Consider the following 22,862-nt stretch of genomic DNA (forward strand, 5'->3'; position numbering starts at 1 on the left):
AGCTGGAAACACAGAAACAGTACCAAGAAACCCCATTTTGAGACTCCCTCAAACCTCTGCATTTTATTTTTCTTCTATTTTTAGTCTGTATTTGCATGTGCGTATCGCATGTGCATGCTAGCGTGGGGCCCGTTGTTTATCCATAGGCGTTAACCGTATCAGAGTTTAAGTTTAAGTTTTAATAAATTTCACTTTCCTTCTTTAAACCTAAGAAAGCCTGTTTGTGCTCATTTCTTTGCCTTATAATTGGAAAGTTGTGAACAAGGATTCACAAAGGGGGAGCTCAGAACACAATGGGCTGAATTTTATTGGGGCACTGCCACCGAGCCGCCACGATATTAATCGCGGGAGCTCATTTCCATAGAGGCCGCGCGGCGCCCTCCCCATATTATGTGGGGAGAGGCGAGACATTCGGCGCAGGAAGAGAGTTTTGACAGCTGTGCAGCAGGTGCTGGGGCCCTATTTTAAGCGCCTCAGCAGTTGCTTCCTGAGAACTGTCAAAGAAATACTTAGCTGACTGCTGAAGAGTGGGGCTGCTGTCAATCTGGCAGCAAAGCAGAAAGTGCTGCATAAACCCAGCAGGTCAGGCAGCATCTATGGAGAGAGAAGCAGAGTTAACTTGACCAAGTTCACAGTCCTGAAAGTTAATTCTGCTTCTCTCTTCACAGATGCTGCCTGACCTGCTGAGTTACCCCAGCATTTTCTGCTTTGCTGCCACACACTTACCCTACTGTGTCCCAGTGTACTATGAAGTTGCAATCCTCTTCTTCCACTCAAGTGTAACATTCCTTCTTGTAGGCATGCCGTACCTGGGTGAATAATCTTAATTTTGCACATTCCATGACGTGAGACTGAAATATACCATAAAAGGTATATGCACAACAGAAATAAAACCATAACTGAAGAATAATTACCTACTATGAGTATCTAAGCATCTGACTGTGAAAAGCCACAGACTAATATGCATTTGGAATCTGTATTCATTTTTCTGCTAACTTTTATGTGAAAATACATGTAGCTGCAATTATACCATCTTTGTTAAAAAATAGGGAAATATGTTCATATTCCAGCTGCATTGCCAACTACAAATATTACACCAATAAATATGATCAGCTGCTGCAGAAGCAAAGTGTTTGTGAACATGTGTCGATGTGTAATTGTTGAAAAAGCCATGACAGCAGCACAGATTAGACCCCCCCCCCCACCCCCGCCCTGCCACCCAGTGCTGCATTGGTTTTCAAACATGTGCAAGACAAACCTTGCAGCCAGACATTAGAGCTGTTACACAATGGAGTCACCTTTGCATTTAAAGGACCACACCAAAAGCCGAGGATGGCAGAAGGATGCTCTAGGATGGCCCCACAGTGCAGTGAACCCTCCCTGCTCACTCTCCTCCAGGCTGTGTGGGCAAAGCGGGATGTCCTTTTCACCATTGATGGTAAGAAGAGGCTCTCCCGCCTGAACAAGGTAGTCTGGCTGGAGGTGGCAGAGAAGGTGAGTAGCCAAAGGGCTATCTAATTTCAAAGGGTCTAATGCCGGAAGGCGATGAACGATCAATCTCACAGCCAACTGAGGCCCTCTAGGCTTCATGCGCACAGGGTACGACCGCCAAAGTCATCCACAGCCAAAGGGCTATCATAGCAGCAGCCTTCCTACAGCCAGGCTGCTAGCGCAGAGGTGGCACCACATAGGAGAATCTGCAAGCATTTCCAACAAGCATCCTGACACAGATGGGTCTGCATGGGTGACACAACACTGTAGAAAGGCCAGAAACAAAATCGTCTTCACTAACACTGCAGCACTTTTACTGTGTGAATGAAGCGTGCCAGCATGTACTGATCATAGCTCCTCCCATTACAGCATTGGCCTTCCAGAATGGCCGACGTACGGAATAACATCATTGCCATGCCAGTATCACTCATGTGCATCTCCATGGATGCAGTAATATGGACAATGGCTCAGTATTCTGCTGCGTGTAATGGTGGACGCAAAGATGTTGCAGTTGCAGACTGCTGCGCAACAGATTAACGAGGGGGCTGTGTGGCTTGCAGAGCCCACGGTGGTTCCTATGGCGTGGAGAACCTTTGAGCAATGATGCATGGCCGTGCATCCTTAGCTCGCTGCTCACCCTGCATGCAGTGCCTGGATGTTCTCTGTCCTCCCATGTGCCTTCCCTGCTGTTAAGACCTCAGAGTCATCATCATCTGAGGATGAGTCCTGCTCATGTCTCTCCTCATCCTGCAAGGTCTCCCCACTATTGCCTGTGTAGTTGTGCAGAGCACAGCAAACAGCAACAATGCGAGCTACCCTTTTCGGCCTGTACTGCAGGGCACCACCCAATCTATCCAGGCAGCGGAATCGCATTTTAAGTATGCTGATCGCCTGCTCAATGGCGGCTCTTGTAGCTGCGTAGCTGGCGTTGTATTGTTCTTCTGCAGCAGTGCTGGGGTGTCTCATCGGTATCGGCAGCCATGTCTGCAAGGGGTAGCCCTTGTCTCCAGGAAGCTACCCCTCCATCCGAGCCATTTCAGTGAACAGCAACGGCAACTGTGACTGGCGCAGGATGAAGGCGTCATAGCAGCTGCCTGGAAAGCGGGCACAGATTTGCATGAATTGTTTCCGGTGATCACATACGAGCTGCACATTGATTGAATAGAAGCCCTTACAGTATATGTATTTAGCTGGTCGCCCGGCGGGAGCTTTGATGGCCACATGGGTGCAGTCTATGACCCCTTGCACCTGTGGGAATCCTGCGATGGAGCCAAAACTGGTGGCCCTCTCAGTTTGGCTTCCAGAGTCCGTCGTGAAATGGATATAGTCACCAGCCCTCTGGAACAGGGCATCGGTGATCTCCCTGATGCAGCAGTGCAGTGCTGACTGTGTGACCCCACAAAGGTCTCCAGAGGGCCCCTGAAATCATGCAGAGACATAAAAATTGACAGCTGCTGTCACTTTGAGGGCCACAGGCATAGGATGTCCCCTGAAACCCCTGGGCTGCAGGTCATCATGAAGCAGGGCACAGAGATGTGTCAGTGCCTCTCTCGACATCTGCAGTTGCATCTGACACTGGCGCTCTGACATCTGCAGGTATGTCATGCTGGACCTGTAGATGCACGGCAAGTTCGCCTTGGGTGCTGCTGCTCAAGACCGGGGGCCTCAATGTGTGCAACTGCCTGTTGGTTTTGCCTGCGGCGCATATGGACCCTCTCAAGAAGCACATCAATGAATATAGGGTAAACCATCCGCATCTTCAAGTTGCAATTCAATTCGGTTTCTCCAGTGCTTCGAAGGTTCCTGACAGGGCAGAGATTGGTGTTGAGTGCTACATCAGGTGCATGCATGCAGCAACTAAGTGGTATGGCATAAAATTGCTTGGCTTAGCTCCCACTAATAGTGGCACCACATGACCACATAAAGATTGAACATACTGCATGAATTGACCCACAAGACATATAAGCTTCACACACCTACAGTCTGTGGCTTTCTCCCCACATACAGGGTGACTGGAGTGCCATTGCTCCTTCAATGACAGAGGCAGTCGATGGCACAGAGCTGCCAACCATTATGGAGGGCAGAATCGCAGTGGCTCCCTTCCAGAGTGCAGAGTTAGACCCCTGCATATCCCCCCTCCCTTCTCCCTTTAAGAATGCAGAGTTAGACCCCTGTGTATCCCCTCTCCCGTAATGCAGAGTGAGACCCCTGAATAATAAAACTTACCTTTGCTCGCGACAACTTCTGCCTCTGAGGACCCACCGGCTTTTCAAATCGTGAACGGGACGGCACGTGACGGTCGCCCATTCAACAAAAAAAACGGAAGTGTCAGTGGAGAGGCGGCAGGCTGCATAATCAACAAAGGTAAGTAATCATTACCATATACTAATTGTGGTGTCACCACCATGCATATGCAACGGGCCCTTCTCGGCAACGCAGGTCAAGGCGGGCCTCTCCCCACGTCGTGGTAAAATTCAAATTAAACCCTGTTACAATAAGACCAGATGAAGACAGTAACAGACCCCAAGGCACCTTTCTCACCTGGTTGTAATAGTAATCATATAATAATCATTCCTATACATAATTGAATTTTGAGTTTGGTAAAGATAAATGTTTCCTGAAAGAAGCAGTGATCTTATATGAAAGTAGTATGAAGACATTAAGTTGTCAAAGATGGGATTAATAAAAAGAACATGCTTGGTCAGGAAGCAGAAATTCTGAATAAAGCTTCAGATTGTCTTCTTAGATGTATTTGTCCTAAAATGTCACAAACAATTATAGGGATTCTCAAAAAGGTTTGTCTTTACTGATTACTGTAGTGTTCTACTAAGTGTGCATTAACGCACTTGGAATATTACAGCTCCGTTTGGCAGGCTGCAGAACTCTCACCCTTGCTTTTGAACACAGCACAATTTAAAGTCAGCTGGATGAGGGACTATTAAATCATAGTATCTAGTCTAAAACATCACAAGCATATAAGCCAGGTCCAAGTCCACCATAGCACTACCTCCAACAAACGTTAGTACTTAAGTAACAATGAATGAATAAACTGGTCCTTCCACAAACCAAATACCATCTATTCTATCATGGATTTCATCACAATATTTAATTTCTTTAGGGGAAAAAAACTATTCCTTAATAATCCTTGATCATTAGAAATGATGAAGCAAAACTCTGCAATATTCATCCACACTCACATCTCCAGTACTTCACCTTGGTCTGCTGTCCTTCAACATTTATGCATTGTGCAGGCAGTACAAAAACCATTATGTAACATGTTGGTTTTGATCATCTTAGTGCAAGATTATCCTTACAACCAACAATCCTGTTACCAACCAGATATTTATCCAATTACTTTTCAAAATGTTTATGCCAAGAACAAATAAAAGTACTTCAATTGCATCTGAACATTCTGTATCAATCCACAAATCAATCAAAGATTTTATAAACAGAGCACTGAGAGAACAGTGGTAGAATCGGGCAGAGTCAGCATGGATTTAAGAAAGGGAAATCATGCTTGACAAATCTACTCAAATTCTTCGAGGATGTAACTAGTAGAGTTGATGAGGGGGAGCCAGTGGATGTGGTTTATTTGGACTTTCAGAAGGCTTTCGACAAAGTCCCACATAAGAGATTAGCGTGTAAAATTAAAGCGCATGGGATTGGGGGGTAGTGTATTGCGATGGATAGAAAATTGGTTGGCGGACAGGAAACAAAGAGTAGGGATAAATGGGTCTTTTGCCAAATGGCAGGCAGTGAGTAGTGGGGTACCACAGGGATTGGTGCTAGGACCCCTGCTATTCACAATATATATTAATGATTTAGATGAGGGAACTAAATGTAATATCTCCAAATTTGCAGATGACGCAAAACTGGGTAGGAGGGTGAGTTGTGAGGAGGATGCACAGAGGCTTCAGGGTGATTTTGACAAGTTGAGTGAGTGGGCTAATGCATGGCAGATGCAGTATACTGTGGATAAATGTGAGGTTATCCACTTTGGTAGCAAAAACAGGCAGGCAGATTATTATCTGAACAGCTATAAACTGAGAGAGGGGAATATGCAGTGAGACCTGGGTGTTCACGTAGACCAGTCGCTGAAGGCAAGCATGCAGGTGCAACAGGCAATAAGAAATGCAAATGGTATGTTGGCCTTCATAGCGATAGGATTCGAGTACAGGAGCAGGGATGTCTTGCTGCAATTACACAGGGCCTTGGTGAGGCCACACCTGGAATATTGTGTGCAGTTTTGCTCTCCTTATCTGAGGAAGGATGTTCTTGCTATAGAGGGAGTGCAGCAAACGTTTACCAGACTGATTCCTGGGATGGCAGGGCTAACCTGTGAGGAGAGATTGAGTCAGTTAGGATTATATTCGCTGGAGTTCAGAAGAGTGAGGGGGGATCTCATAGAAACCTATAAAATTCTAACAGGACTTGACAGGGTAGATGCAGGAAGGATGTTCCTGATGTTGGAGGAGTCCAGAACCAGGGGTCATAGTCTAAGGATATGGGGTAAACCTTTCAGGACTGAGATGAGGAGAAATTTCTTCACCCAGAGAGTGTTAAGCCTGTGGAATTCGTTACCACAGAAAGCAGTTAAGGCCAAAACATTGTATGTTTTCAAGAAGGAGTTAGATATAGCTCTTGGGTCTAAAGGGATCAAAGGGTATGGGGTGAAAGCCGGAACAGGCTACTGAGTTGGATGATCAGCCATGATCCTAATGAATGGTGGAGCAGGCTTGAAGGGCCGAATGGCCTACTCCTGCTCCTATTTTCTATGTTTCTATGTTGTCGCAATGCTTTATTTATCCAACCTGTAGAACAAAACAGTGTTAATACCTGAAAGTTTGTTCCTTATATGCAGAAGTTAAAGATGTTGTATATTAATTGTGTTTAGTTGTATGCAGGTAGTGTGCATTAACTGGGGATTCACTTGTGTCCCTGTAACTGAACGGACTGAAACTGCAGTTATTGGGTTAGGAGGTGTATGCTTATAATGTGTAACTCTGTACATAAATTCTTATAAAAGTGTCTAAAGATTGACTCCAGTTTGATCCTTAACCAACTGGTTTTCTGGAGTCTAACATGGTGGCAGAGAATGGTTATCTAAAGGTGAAGTTTGGAATCTATGGAAAAAACAGACAGCAAACTATTATCCTCGCAGCGATTATGGAAAATAGCAGAAAGCAAGTGTAAATGGATCAAGTATGATTACTCTCCAATTTTCTTGGAGTCTGAACCATATGACTAGTGGAAGAATTAAGTAGATTTTGGAACAAAAACAGAATGAAGTAGATTTTGGAAATGGGTTACATCCCCACCAAAAAGGAAACAAGGTATGGCCTTGGTCTTGACATTTCCTACAAGAAGTAAAATCAGAAGTAAAGTATTTTGTGAGATGGATGCCCATCAATTGGATAGTGGTGAAGGTTTGGGCCTTCGACTCGAGTTCTTGGATGAAATCAACAAAAAAATGACCAGTAAAATGCCTATGAGGCATGGTCAGACTTTGATAGATCTCAGAAAACAGATGGTCATTCCATTGAAGAATCTTCTTCTTCTTCTTTGGCCTCCTTGTCTCGGGAGACAATGGGTAAGAGCCTGGAGGTGGTCAGTGGTTTGTGGAACAGCGCCTGGAGTGGCTATAAAAGCCAATACTAGAGTGACAGACTCTTCCACAGGTGCTGTAGAAAAAATGTTTGTCGGGGCTGTTACACAGTTGGCTCTCCACTTGCACTTCTGTCTTTTTTCCTGCCAACTGCTAAGTCTCTTCGACTCGCCACACTTTAGCCCCGCCTTTATAGCCCCGTCAGCTCTGGCGATCGCTGGCAACTGACTCCCACAACTTGTGATCAATGTTACAGGACTTCATGTCGCGTTTGCAGACGTCTTTAAAGCGGAGACATGGATGGCCGGTAGGTCTGATACCAGTGGCGAGCTCGCTGTACATTGTGTCCTTGGGGATCCTGCCATCTTCCATGCGGCTCACATGGCCAAGCCATCTCAAGCGCTGCTGACTCAGTAGTGTATATAAGCTGGGGATGTTGGCCGCGTCGAGGACTACTGCGTTGGAGATGCGGTCCTGCCACCTAATGCCAAGGATTCTCCGGAGGCAGCGAAGATGGAATGAATTGAGACGTCGCTCTTGGCTGACATACGTTGTCCAAGCCTTGCTGCCGTAGAGCAAGGTACTGAGGACACAGGCTTGATACACTCAGACTTTTGTGTTCCGTGTCAGTGCACCATTTTCCCACACTCTCTTGGCCAGTCTGGGCATAGCAGTGGAAGCCTTTCCCATGCGCTTGTTGATTTCTGCATCTAGAGACAGGTTACTGGTGATAGTTGAGCCTAGGTAGGTGAACTCTTGAACCACTTCCAGAGCATGGTCACCGATATTGATGGATGGAGCATTTCTGACATCCTGTCCCATGATGTTCGTTTTCTTGAGGCTGATGGTTAGGCCAAATTCGTTGCAGGCAGCCGCAAACCTGTCGATTGGACTCTGCAGACACTCTTCTGTGTGAGATGTTAATGCAGCATCGTCAGCAATGAGGAGTACCCTGATGAGGACTTTCCGTACTTTGGTCTTCGCTATTAGGCGGGCAAGGTTGAACAACCTGCCACCTGATCTTGTGTGGAGGAAAATTCCTTCTTCTGAAGATTTGAACGCGTGTGAGAGCAGCAGGGAGAAGAAAATCCCAAACAGTGTAGGTGCAAGAACACAGCCCTGTTTCACGCCACTCAGGATAGGGAAGGGGTCTGATGAGGCGCTGCTTTGCTGAATTGTGCCTTTCATATTGTCATGGAATGAGGTGATGATACTTTGTAGCTTTGGTGGACATCCGATCTTTTCTAGTAGTCTGAAGAGACCACGTCATTTCATTGAAGAATATATCGTTGAATTTAACAGAATGTATAAAAGATTGACAAAATTCAATTTTGTGATCTCTGGATCAGCACTAGCATTTAAATTGCTAAATTTTGCTACGGTGTCTCATATGGACAGGATACTGGTTCCATGTGATATTCAGTTCTTGGAGGGAGACCCTGTTGGATCAGGCGCCTGCTGCCTTTAAAATAATCCTGGAGAAACAATCATTTCCTTCAGCCTTCAAGAAACAAATGGGACATTCCATGGTGACACAAAGAACAGAGGACTCAAAGATTGCCAGATTTCAACATGGTCCAGATATTGGATGCAGGAGTCAACACAATGAAAGGGTTAAAGACAGGCAGAATGAGAATGAAATCACCTTTGGAAGATTTGGCTTATACAGCAGAAGACAGAATTGGAACAGTAATAGGTGAATGAATCCCAGGAATGTCCAAGGAACAGTTATTAGGTACCTCAGATATGACTCGAAGTATCATTATGCAGCCCAAAATGAAAGGCGTGGTCCCCAAAATGTCACACGATACAGAGAATTCTGAGAAAGATTATAAAAATAATGATACACCTGAGCAAATTATACTTGTCACAAGGAGTTTTAGTCCTATGATGAATGTGTTAGTCACAGACTCCTTTAACTGTGCAGAACTAGATTGTACTTGTACCTCATCAGTATCTGGAAACGATTGATTAGAATGTTATTTTGATTCATTAAGTAGTGAGGATTGACACAAGGTTAAGGAATATAAAAGTACTACTTGCTTTAGGTTTGGTGATGCCAACATATTGAGGGCATTAGAGAGAGTGGTAATTCCATATAAAATATCTGGAGTAAGCCACTTTATCAGTACTGGTGCAGTCTTCAGTGAGATACCGATGCTATTGAGTCAACCTTCTATGAAAAAGGCACAAATGAAACTTGATAGGAAGCATGATAAGCAATTATTTTTGGAAATCAGTGGGCTGAATTTTATAAGCTTGTTGCCGAAATCAGTGGTGGGCGAGAAAATGACAGCCCGCATGTCAAAAAGCCGCCACAATTTCAAGTGCAGTGGCTCATTTAAAAAGCCGAGAGGGCCACCCCCCCAATCACATGTTGGGAGTGGGCTGTCCGTCTCCGGCAATGGCATCAGCTGCCTGATAGCAGGCGTGACACCATTTTTAAAGAGCTGTCAGCCCTACTGGGAAATTAAAATAGTTAAAGGAAATTGAATTAAAGTAAATAAAAAACATCGCTTTTGCCCCTCTCCCACCCCAAAAACAAATAAATTAATTATTTGCCCTTTTCCCCCAAAACACTTACCTTTACCACCTGACCTTCCCCCCGCCCCCGCAGACTGCACAAACTTTCAACTTCAACCCTTCCCACCATCCCTTACATCTATATCGCTAATTTGACCCCATTCCTCTCTCCTTCCTACACTGATAAACTTCCCTCCCCCCTCCCCACAGGTGTTACACCTTATTTCCCTGGACGGGGATCTGAAGTCATGGTATAACGGCCGCCGAGCTGAAGATCGTGGTGGGACATCAGGAGGAGACGTAAAATTAATTCATTCAATTATTTTAATTTATTTAAATATTTAAATTGCGGTCCCATTGGCGAGTGGTACAGGGGTGAGGGGAGCGCCGCCGGTAATATCGGGCTGGGCCCTGCTGGCATTGAGGTCCATGGCGGGCCTCATCTGGGACCATCTTCAGGCACCCACCCCACTATTGATCCCAATGTCGAGGGCTCCTTAAAATCCAGCCCAGTGTATCTGCAGTTTTCTCAGTCAGGACATTATTGTATCCCCTTAACAAAACCTGATGTTTCTCATCACAGTGTTGATGAGTATTAATGGCATCAAGTGATAAGGGTCAGAGAGAAAATAGCAAATTGTCTTAAAGTTACATAGACAATTTACACACCCTACTTGTCAAAGGTTAAAAATCCTGCGCAAAGATGCAGGTGGGGTTGAAGAAGAGTAAATAAGGCGAAATTAGTGAAAAGCGTGAAATCTGTAAAAGAGATTGGAGGACACTGCCACATCCAATTGTAAGTCTGTCATTGGCACTTGACTTTAGCTAAATAGTTGCCTTGAATCTAAAGGTATGGGACAAGGACAGAAATATCATTCAACATTTTGTAGACCTGAAGACCAGATTTAGTCTTTCAACAATGATACTTAGCAAGGACAAAAGGGTTGTTCTAGACAAAATCATGGAGAAATGGATAGGGACCAGACTTGGGGTACCAGCAAAGTTTCTGACTGGTAATGGAGGAGGAATTTGCAAACAATGAGTTCAGAGACATGGGCGAAAACATGAACATCATAGTTATGTATACTGTAGATGGAAGTCCTTCACCAATGGACTCTGTGAAAGAAATCATGCGGTGATCAATGAACTTCTGCATAAAATTTTAGCTGATCAACCAGACTGCAAGTTAACCATGACCCTGACAAAAGAGATTCATTCAAAGAATTCACTCCAGATGGTTGGAGAATATAATCCCTATCAATTGGTCTATGGGCAAAATCCCAAATTGTCTTCAGTGCTGTTCAATTGTTCTCCAGCTGTAGAAGGTACTACAACTAGTTCCATTTCTCTGCACATTTGAATACTTTACATACAGGGAGACAATCTTGTATTGGCTCCAGTTCTATCTTTCATTAACTGGCTTTCTGGAGTGTAACAAAAGATGCAAGATTAACTACTAATTCCTGAATCAGAGCTGTTGAAATATGTATTTGGCTTTTACATGCCTATAGCAGTCCTCATTCATTACCAGGTGGTTTTGAGACATCTGTCTTTGATAATAATATTGAAATCTGTACTCATTTGTTGTTCTACATTTGCCGTCTCCAAAAAATGCAAGTATTTATATAATTCTTAAAAATCTTACTTCATTGCCTAACAGATGTCTTTCTAACATTTATTTTTGTTTTGCTCCACCATGGGATTTGGGCATCGCTGGCAAGGCTAGCATTTGTTGCTCATCGCTAATTGCCCCTGAAAAGGTGAGGGACAGCCGTCTTCTTGAAGCGCAGCCATCCATCTACTGTAGGTACACCCACAGTGCTGTTAGGAAGGGAGCTCCGGTTTTTGACACAGCATCAGTGAAGGAATAGCAATAGAGTTCCAAATCAGGATGGTGTGTGGCTTGGAGGGTAACTTGCGTCTTCTGCCATTATGCTCCTAGGTGGTGGAGGTTGCGGGTTTGGAAGGTGCTATTGAAGGAGCTTTAGCAAGTTGCTGCAGTGCTTCTTGCAGATGGTACACACTGCTGCCACTGTGCATCAGTAGTGGAGGGAATGAATGTTTAAGGTACTGGGTGGGGTGCCGATCTAGCAAGCTGCTTTGTTCTAGATGGGGGTCGAGCTTCTTGAATGTTGTTGGAGCTGCCCTCATCCAAGCAGCGCAGAGGATTCCACCACACACCTGACTTGTGCCTTGTAGATGGTTGACAGGAAGCCAGGCAGTGAGTTACTCACTGCAGAATTCCCAGCCTCTGACCTGGTCTTGTAGCCACAGTATTTATATGGCTGGTCCAGTATAAGTTTCTGGTCAATGGTAACCCCCACATTGTTGATGGTGGGGGATTCATCAATGGTAATGTCATTGAATATCAAGGACAGATGTTTAGATTCTCTCTTGTTGGAGATGATCATTGCCTGGCATTTGTGTAGAACAAATATTACTTGCCACTTATCAGCCCAAGCCTGAATGTTGCCCAGGTCTTGCTGCATACAGACACAGACTGCTTCAGTACCTGAGGAGTCGTCGGAATGGTACTGAACATCACACAATCATCAGTGCACATTCCTACTTCTGATCTTGTGATGGAGGGAAGGTCATTGATGAAGCCGCTGAAAATGGTTGGGTCTAGGATACTACCCTGAGGAACTCCTGCAGCAATGATCTGGGGCTGAGATGATTGGCCTCCAACAACCTTTGTTTTTGTGCTTCCTTTGTGCTAGGTATGACTCCAACCAGTTTTCCTTGGTTTTCCAATAGGGCTGTTTGATTTATGGTCTTCAAGAGACAGCTCTGCATCTGCCACTGTGTTGCTCCTATGGGATCAATGGTCTTCATTCAGAATTCCAATTAGTCAAGGTTGAGTCCAAATCTGTATATGTTATCAGTCTGACTGTGAGAAGAAAAATGTCTGTGTGTGTTCCATTGACATAAGCATGCATGGAACTGCAAAGAACAACCTGCTCCTCTCGACAAGAGCTCACTTTTCAGTTCTGGTCCACTCCCACTCAAAAGTTGTGCATGTTAACTCAAAAGTCATGGAAATTCCAGCATCGAAGGAAGCCACTCAGTCTGATCTCTAAGCCTCACCTCAAGCAACATCCATTTGTTACAACAGCAGCGCCTTCTTTGGTTAATGTCTCAGGCCGAACCTGACTGTTTACAAACATGACATCCTATTCAATCCTGGCCTGAGCTTCAAACTCAATATCCTCTCAATCACAAAATTGATCTATTTCCACCTCCATAACATTGTCCCATCTCCACTCTTGCCTCAGCCTATCTGCTGCTGACACCCTCATCTATGCCATTGTCACCTCCAGACTTAACAATTTAAATGTTTCCTGACTAGCTGCCCATCTTGCAACTCCTGTAAACCTCAGTGCATCTAAAACTCTGCTTTCCATTTCATATTCCCTCACCACATTGCCCCGCATTACCACCCCAGTCCTCACTGACCTATGCTATGTCCTCCGACACCTCATATTTGAAATTCTCGTCCCTGTGTTTAAACTATGGCCTGGCCCCTCCTTATCTCTGTAATGTCCTTCAGTGCGACAGCCACCTGAACTCACCATTCCTCTGATTCCAGTGTTTTGTGCAACTCTCCCCTTTAGCTCACCATTGGTGTTCGTCCCATTAACAAACTAAGCTCCGTGTTCTGGAATTCTCTCTGTAAACTCTTCAGCCTCTTTGGAAACCTTTGGTCACTTACCCTAATTTTTTTCCACTTTGACACAGCTTTTTTTTAAACTTTATGCCTCTGTGAAGTGTTTTGAGATGTTTTTGTACATTAAAAGTGTTATGTAAGTGGAAATAGTTGCTGTGGGTTCTTTGGAACCTATGAACAGTTTATTTTCTTGCACTGGAAAATTAAAAAAGATTATTTTTTTTAAAAAAGCTCACATGACTGAGCAAACCTTCTTGAAGTGGATCTGTTCATTATTGTTGGTGTCACTGGAATCAGATTATTTAAGTATTTGTTGAATAGTGCCTTCTCTTCCAATCTTCAAGTACTCCCTAAAGCCTAGCAAACACTGAGCAGAAACTAAACAAAATACCCTCACTCAGTACCTAGAACAACCGATTCTATGAACAGTAATAATAAGCAGCAGACAGAAGATCCATTTAAATGTATATTATTTTTTAAAATAATGTGGGAATGATATAAAGTCTACCATGCATAGTACCTATCCATAACTTTAACATTTTCTTAAAATAAAAACTGAACTCAAGGAGAGGAAACAATTTGCCTGACTCTGTGATGTCCTTGACAATGTGCAGCAGTCCAGAACCCTAGCTGAGTGCTGCATTTAGTAATGCTATTGCTTAGATGTGCTATTTGCTTCTTCAATAAAGCCCTTCTACATTAATTCAGAGCTCCTGTCTGTGAAGGTTTGCCGCAAAATTAGGCTGAGAAATGATTCCATTGATCTTGATTAGGGATAGGTCATTCAGCCGTTGTTCAGCCTAATTCTGAATACACCAAACCACCACTTTCCTCAATTGGACCATGTCCTCCCACAGCAGGATAATTGTGGGCTACATGGTGATTGAAGTGCAATGGCCACTTGTAGTGGCAGCGATTCTAAAGGGAAGAAATTGGTCCAGGGCCGTTTTCATGCACTGAACTGATGCTATCCGCACAATGTGCACCTTATCACGTGGTCACTGTTAAGCACCAAATTGGTTCCTGTGTTTAATTACCATTGAATAGGCAGGCTGCTTGTGCTATTCATTGGCAGCTGGCCTAATGAGGAACCTGAATATAATGTGTCCTTGTTTGCCTCATAAATGGGGGTGCATTTGGCTGCTGAATGCTATAATCTGCCATGGAACCTTCAGAAATGTCTGAAGGAGCTGCTCTAAGGGTTCTTAGATCTTCAGATCCTTCAACTGGGGGTCATGGCAGCAGCAGTCTACGTAAGGAGTGAGGTGATCATAGAATCATAGAAAGATGCAGCATAGAGGAAACCATTTGAGCCATCATGCCAGCTGTCCAACTAGCCTCACTTCCCTGCTCTTACCCTGTAGCCCTGTTAATTTTATTGCTTTTAGTATTTATCCCATTCCTTTTCAAAAGTCACTATTCAATCTGCTACCATCACTCTATCTGGCAGTGCATTCCCAATCACCAGACCTCACTGTGTAAAAAATGTGTCCTCATGTTGCTTCTGATTCCCTAACCTATCACTTTAAATCTGTGTCCTCTGTTTACTGACCCTTCAGCCACTAAAAACAGTTTCTCCTTATTTACTCTATCAAAACCATTCATGATTTTGATCACCTCTATCTTAACCTTCTCTGTATTAAGGAGAATATCCCCAGCTTCTCCAATCATTCCACATAACTGAAGTCCCTCATCCCTGGTACCATTCTAGTAAATCTCTTCTGCACCCTCCCCAAGGTCTGTGTTGTTCCCTCTGGAGGTATGTTTTTTCCTGACAAGTGTCAACATTGCTTTGGCAAGAGGTGGCAGAGGAACTCATTGCTGGGAGCATTGCATTCAGGAGTCTTGAGTTGTGAGATAAAAGAACAAGTATCCTAGAAAAGAGCAATTAGCACACATGCCCACTACAGCATGAAGTCCAATGTGAATTTTATGGTGCATAGAGGTGGAGAACCAAAAGAAGAATAGGCAGATAAGGAAGTAGTGTGTAGCTAATGCCAAGATTGGGTTTACCGAGCCTATAAATCTTAAGAGAATTGAAATACTGAGGGACATAAAGAGTTCTACAGGGTTGAAATTTTGGGTAAGGGTCACATTTTAGGAAGAAATGGTTTGCTTTGGAATAAGTGCAATTGATACTTAATTGAACAGGCTTTAAAGTTTACAAATGAAACAACACTTGATATGCATGATGTCATAAACATGCTTTTTTCCTAAAACCCTTTCATAAAATTTGGCTGACGTCTACCCCTGGAGCAAAGAGTGTAGCAGGAGTGTCTCTATGGATGTGCACCATGGAGCCTCAGAGGTCACATAAGGGCTGATTTTGTAGCCCAACCTAAGCTTTCTGAATAGCTGCTGGTGCAAAGCTAGCCAATAGCACAGCATTAGAAATTTTGAAGGGCCATTTCATTGATTATTCACAGCGGCCTGCACAGATCTGGCCTTGTTCAGCTTTAGCTTACTTGGGAATGGTAGGGGTAAACTCCACAAAATCTGGCTATTTTTAAATGTAAAAAGATGTGCACTCTCAAATGAAAGTGGCTGCATGTGGAAACAAATATTGTTAATGCCTTTACGAAGTTTGAAAATAAATTTTAGATGTTCATCAGGTGGGATTGGAATAATGGGCAGGACAGGGCGGGGGTGGGGAAGAGGCGGGGGAGTGCCAGTCAAAAATTAAGAGAAATAAAACTGAATGTGGCAGCACAGAAGGGATACTGCAGGCAAGTGAAGCAAATTGGAAAGTAACAGGCATGTTGTGCACTATTTTCCATCCATTGACTTCATAGGTCAATCTTACCTGCCCACTTTCCCATTGTATTCTGTAATCACTTCTTTCTCCCATAAGATGCATCTAATTGTCCCTTGAACATTTTATAAACTCTGCTTCAGTAGCCTCCCTGAGGAACTTGTTTTACAGCATCATTTTAGGTGAGGGGTAGAAAACTGTTGAAACTTTAAGCATGTTGCCCATTAAAAACATGAAATTTGAAAGAAATAACTGAACTTCAAATTGGATGAGATTTGTGAACCAGCATAGTTTTTGCTCAATGATAAATGATCCCGTTAATAATCATGGTGGGATAATTCTGTTTTATCTGAACACAAAAGGCCTAGCAAAAAAAAAGAAATCTGTAATACAATATTATTCAAACTTTTACAAACATTCAAAAAATCTCATTTGACAGAATACATGGAAATGTATTTTTTTCAAAGATAACAGCCCAGAATCTGCTGGTAAACTAATGGCGAGTTCATGGTGTTATTCGTGCATAAAAAGCAGTAACTTGCGGTGAAGATGAGATAGGGTGAAAATTACAAATTGTCACAAATTGCTGGACAATTTGCCCCACTCCACTGTTAGCCTCACAAAACTGGAGCTCACCATCAACCTCCCTACTAGTGTCAATAAGTCACTGCATTTGCACCGTAAGTACGAAGTAAACTTACTGCAGAAAGTTGGGGCTGCCATTTCAGGCCATAAGGATTTTGTTAATGGAATGATTTATGGTGTTTATACACTACTCAACTTTGGAGGCAAGAAATTTAAACTGTGGAATTTCACTCATGCAAGTAGTAAGTTATTCCCTGAGGTTTTACAAATATAATAATTTTATTTTTTAATCTCTTTTTTCTCTTGTAATCCATTCTTTCTTTCCTTCACTTTATTTCTCTTTCAATCTCTAAATTGAATCCATTGTTTGCTCTGTTTCTTTATTCTTAAATCTCCTTGGTTAGTGAGATAGACTGTTGGTTTTGTCATTCACCAAGGTCCTAGATGCCCTGTTGGCCTCGCTGCACTAGTATCAAGATCACATGTGCAGCAACTGGCGGTGCAAATATAATTGAAGTTGATGGGTGAGAAAAATATCCCAACTCACAGTGCTGACCGTGAGCTACTCCTGATCCAGATTCTGGGTCAATGTATGCATGTTTCTTGAATCTAACAATAGAGTAGAAAAACTATAAATGGCTAAACTTTAGGGAGGAACTCATTTAAAAAAAAATACAAAAAAGGCCTGTAGCTGCTTTCTTCCATAATTAAATCACCTGCTAATGAAATGGCATTCTCAGAATTTGCACCTCTCCAAATGTCAGCAATTTCATTAATTACAGAATAACGAGTCCAGTTTTTTATCAAAAGACAAAATTTCATGCAGTGTTTTTCAGATTAGTTTCTGTAGAGGATCTGTTATCACAGAAGTCACAAATTCTCTTGGAAGGGTCTTTGAGTGGCTAGATAACAATGCAGATAAAGCTTTTTTTGTTAAACCTAACAAAGCACAATAACGTACAAACTTGCAATTTCTAAATTAAGTCTCTGGACTTTCTGATATAGCACTATTCCATTTTTGCAATTATATTATTTAAGCTGGATAACACAGTCAGGATGAAGGAGACAAGGGAGACAGAGATCAATGTGAGGAAAAGCACTGGAAAGTGAATGAGTAGAGTGCTTCGACAAGGTGAGAAAGGTGTATAGGGGTCTTTTGCTGTCTTCCCCTGGTCTTATTGTCACAGGGTTTAATTTTAAACACACTGTGTTTTGAGCTCCCCTTTGTGAATCCTTGTTCACAGCTTTCCAATTATAAAGCAAAGAAATGAGCACAAACAGGCTTTCTTTGGTTTAAAGGAGAAAAGTGAGATTTATTAGCCCACGCTATCGTGCACACACGATACATACATGCAGATAGGGACAGAAAAGAGGAGAGGAAAATATAAGGTGAAAGATTTGAGGCCGTCTCTGAAGGGGGTTTCTGGTTACTGTTCCTGTGGTTCCAGCTCGCTGTAGAGTCTTTGAGTGTAGGCAGCTCTTACATTTCTTTGGGGCACAATATTCTTGTTAAACCCTGCTCAACATAGGAGACTGTTTGCTCTTTGAGTTTCACGTGTCTTCAATGGTTTCCGAAGCTGGTGACAGCGAGATGAGAGCAGACAGGAGAGAGGTGTTCTCAGTCCAGGAGAAAAGTGCTTTCTGATTTCTTTCCCTGTTGGAAGTTCAAATTCAAAAAATCTCCAACAGTCATGTGACTAAAACTAGTCTGACCACTTCTTCTGTGTATTGGGAAAGCGATGACTAGGTCCCCTTGTTCTAACACTGTCTGTTACTATGTAAATGTCTTTCCAGTCAAGGGCTTGCAATTTTAAGTTTTTAATGTTCATGTGATGAAATAATGTGTGCCTCAGTCTTGGCAGGTGGGGAGCTTGCCTGACAAGAGCCTAAATCACACAAATAACTGCCAGAGACTATAGCAAAAATAGGATTAGCAGGAAAAGTTTGCAGTTTAATAAGTCGTATTATGGAACCAGAATATGCGCACTACAGAAGACACAATTATAGTCACCCCTTCACAGGATGGACTGCAGCCGCAGCTGTGGCTCGCTGATGCGTGCGGCACTATTGGGGAATTAAAAGAAGCCTCACAGGCCCTCTGGCCTGCCAGCGGCAAGCCACCGTTGGGCACCTGCCAGGCTTTGGCCTCGGGCTGGGCCCATATGCTGCTGGGAACAACATCCCCAATTTATCTCCAAGTGTGCCTTTAAATAGATAGATTGGCTACCTGCTGGCTTCTTTTTTTTCCAAAAATATACTTTATTCATAAAAATCTGTAAAAAAAATACATGATAAAACAGTTCCAAGTTGACATTACAGGAAATGCAAAAGAAATCAGTTTTCTTCAATACAGAACGTGAGTTGCCTCACAACCCTTCCATTCCATTTTACATACAATGTACATTTGCGTTACACAGCAAAACCATATTTTGGTGCATACAGCCCGAGGGTTTTACATAGGTTCCAGCCTCTGGGTTCACTATGGTGGGAGGACCTTACACAATGGTCTTTCCCCATTGAGCCTTTGCAGTGCCTTTGCAGTGCCTGCCCCAAGCTTTAGTGCATCCCTCAAAGAGGGGCCTCACAGTTCTCCAACCTTTGTAATCCCTTTTGAGTTCCTCAATGTTCTCTGGGGTTAGCAGTGTATCATTTAGTTGCCATTTCCCCCTGCCAACCCGCTGGTTGGTCAGTCGGCCAGTAGGAAGCAATGGTCAGAGAAGAACACCGGCTTGATGTTGACTGTGGATTTGACCGTGAATGCATGGGACACAAGCAGGAAGTCAATCCTGGAACGGACAGACCCATCCAGTCTTGACCAGGTGTATCTACGCTGCGCTCCGTCTGCAGGTTTGCTGAAGACGTCGTGCAGCTTGGCATCTTTTACTGTTTCCATTAGGAATCTGGATGTAGCATCCAGTTTGCTGTTGTCACTGCCGAATTGTCCAGCTGCATCAATGATGCAATTGAAGTCATCGCCTAGAATGACCAGCCTGGACATCATCAGCAGCAGTGGGAACTGCTGGAGGATGGTCAGCTGCTCGCTGTAATGGACTGGGGTGTACGCATTGATTAACTGGAGCGGAGCATTGTTGTACATTACATCTGCTACGAGGTGGCGACCGCTCACCACCTCCTTAACTTCAGAGATGGTGAAGTTGCCTCCCCGTAGCAGAATACCCAGGCCAGACGAATGGAATCATTTCCCCCTGACCAGATCTGTGGGACCACCATTGCGACCATTGCCTGTAAGTGCTGTGGTGCTGTATCCCACACTCCTGCAGAAACAGTAGGTCGGCTTTGACCTTGGCGAGCAACCCAAGGTCGAAACACATTGCATAGTGGATTTAATGCTACGTACGTTAATAGAAGCAATCTTTATACCCATTTAAAACTGGATGTTGCTTACCACACCAGTTGTCCTTACTAGTCCCAGTCCTTGGGTATTTTCCTGCATGTCCATAGTGTGCACAAGCTGTTGCACATGCGTTGAGCTCAGAAAACTCTTCTGGTCACTCAGAGGGGGTTTGTTCCGCTGGGGTGACATTGTGGAGGGTCTTGTAGGCGGCAAGGTTTGGACTGCTGGCGGTGCCTTTCCCCTCTGTTCCTCCTTGAGGATGCTTCTGCTCCTGGCTTCCCAGAGCTGGAGTGCGCTGGACACTTCGCTGCTGTCGGTCGCCTGGAGCTGGGGTGTGCTGGGCATCTCGCTGGGTTCAACGCTTTGGGGTTGGGGTGAAATGGGCCCATCGCTGCTTCCGGTGCCATGGAGCTGGGGGGCTTTCTCTTCCAGCAACTTTGCGTTCTGCCACTTCTTTTGCATTTGTCGTCTTTCTGGCCCTTCCTCGTCCAATGAGGAGCAGCTGCTGTAGTCCGTCTCAGATGGTAGCCTCCTCTTGCCACTGGTTTGGATGGTGATCTGTTCCTTATTTTGGGGCTTCTTCTTTGTGGTTTTCCTTTTGACCACTTGTCACTTATCCGATTGTCCCATTGCTGCCTCTTCCTCCATGGATTCTGTGTGTTGAAGAGGAGTTTCCAGGCATGGGGTGCGTGTTGGGTCGCTGGTTGCAGCTGCCTCCCCTTTCCTCTCCTTCTCAGATGAATTTTCCTTGCTGTGGGGAGGGTTGCTGGTCTCCTTTGCAGCACGAGGTGCATTCAACGTTCCTTCCCCTAGCCTCTCTTGTGACCTTGCCGCCTATGTGTAACTGAGGAAGCACTTGGGGCAGGTCTTATAGAGGTGGCCTGCCCCACCACACAGGTTGCAGCACTTACTCTGCTTACAGTCTTTCTTCTGATGGCCTTCCTGCTTGCAGCTCTTGCAGACGACAGTGCTGCAGTTGGCCACCACATAACCAGATTTGCCACAGGTCTGACAAATTCTGGGCTGCCCTGCATAGACCAAGAAGCCTCGACTTCCCCCGGTAGCAAAGCTGGAAGGAGGATGGATGATGGCTCCACTGGCGTCGGCCTTCAAGGTGACCTTGACCTGCCGCTTGCTGGTCCAAATCCCAAAGGGGTCCTTGACCTCGATGTTGCCGCCGGCCACCTTGACGTTCCTGGTGAGGAAGGTGATCACATCGACGACAGGGCCATGGTGATTGTAGAGATGGATTGTCACTACCTGGTTGCATTGCGACGGCAGCGTGAAGAGCAGCTCCGCTGTGAAGATGGACAGGGCGCCTGGTTTCCTCTTTCCTTGAAGACCTTCAGGAACTTGATGTATCCCACCATATTCTTGAAAGTTACATCGAAATATTCACTGCTGGGGAAGTCCTGCAGGCAGAAGATGTCCACAGCTTGGAATCCACAACATTCGATCAGGATTTTCTTAATGAAGAAGGTACGGTCAATGGGTGCACCTCCTTCGCTATCTTTCACCGCCACCCTAACGGTGTTATGCACCCCCTGGCCTGGAGCTCTGGTGTTGGTTGCAGCCATTTTTTGCTTGAAGCTTTCCTGGACAGGTACTAAAACCCCTACCAACAGGAAAACAACAAACACGGTAGATCTCCAATCCCAAAGGGCGAAATGCCATAAAAATGGTGCTGAAACCCCCCCAAATGCCCAAAATTAAGCACAAAAGCTGCACCTGCACGATCAAAAGCCACTGATCATGGTCTCTCCCCTATCAAGTAAGTGTGCCCTTAAATAGGTAGATTGGCTACCTGCTGGCTTCACCCACTACCCCCCCAACCCCAGCAAGATTGGCCAGAGGTGGGAATGCATCCGCTCACCGACCCAACACCCTCCCTTTCAAACCTCCTCCTGGTCCTGCTGCCAAAGCTGTCTCGGAGGGACCAGGAAGATTCCATCCACTAATTCCCAGCCTTGGGCCAAAATTTCTCAGCTGATCTGTTGGGGTGGGTGGGTGGGGTGCAACCTCAGTTGCAAACATTGCCATTGGTCACAGGAGCAATTCTTGCACCCTAAAGATGAGGATGATGGGAGCAGCAAAATAAAGTTTCAATGGAGTAACCCACACCTTAGTCTGGGCATCTACCCGGGCCTCTTGAGCTTGTTTTATATGGCAGGTGACCTAGAAATGCCCCTAGTGCCATGGGTATCTGCCAATTGCTGGCTAATTTAGGACCTCTCCACGACCCCAGATAGTTTGCGACACGTGCAATCTCAGCTAAAGGGCATGATCGCTGGCCTGAAGATTTTTGAGGCAGTCCAAAGGTTCCAAAAACTGTAAGTACTCTTGCCGCCTTGGTGGTTTTGATTTGAGAAGCTTCGGGACAACTGAATATCATTTCAATACTTCCATAAACATGAATACTCATTTTAATATAATAATAGCATTCTAATGGAAACACTTCTGTAGTGAGGAAAATTTTCACTTTTTTCATCATTTTAGTTAAACCAACAAATAGAATCTTGCAGCAATGAAAAGATGCCTAACCAAGCACTCTTATTGACTGAGTGCTCATATTAATGGTTGAAAATAGTGACAAGACTTATTGTGATTATCCAAACATTCAGCATTAGAAATTGTAGTTCAATTATATTTATTTATTATATTATTTTATAGTAAAGTGCCATGAAATGCACTGTGCAGCATAGTTTATTTATGCATAGCACTGTTTTAATAAAAAAATGACTGCAATGATTATTTTCAGTTAGTTTTCTTTCCTTGTACCACTACAAGCAAGACCCTGATCCCTATAGATTTTGTGGAACTCAGGAATGTGGAAAATCCCCATCCATAACTTTAAGAAGAGAGGTACCATAAGTACATAGCAGAA

The sequence above is a fragment of the Heterodontus francisci genome, chromosome 15, assembly GCF_036365525.1.
Source record: "Heterodontus francisci isolate sHetFra1 chromosome 15, sHetFra1.hap1, whole genome shotgun sequence".
Classification (NCBI taxonomy): Eukaryota; Metazoa; Chordata; class Chondrichthyes; order Heterodontiformes; family Heterodontidae; genus Heterodontus; species Heterodontus francisci.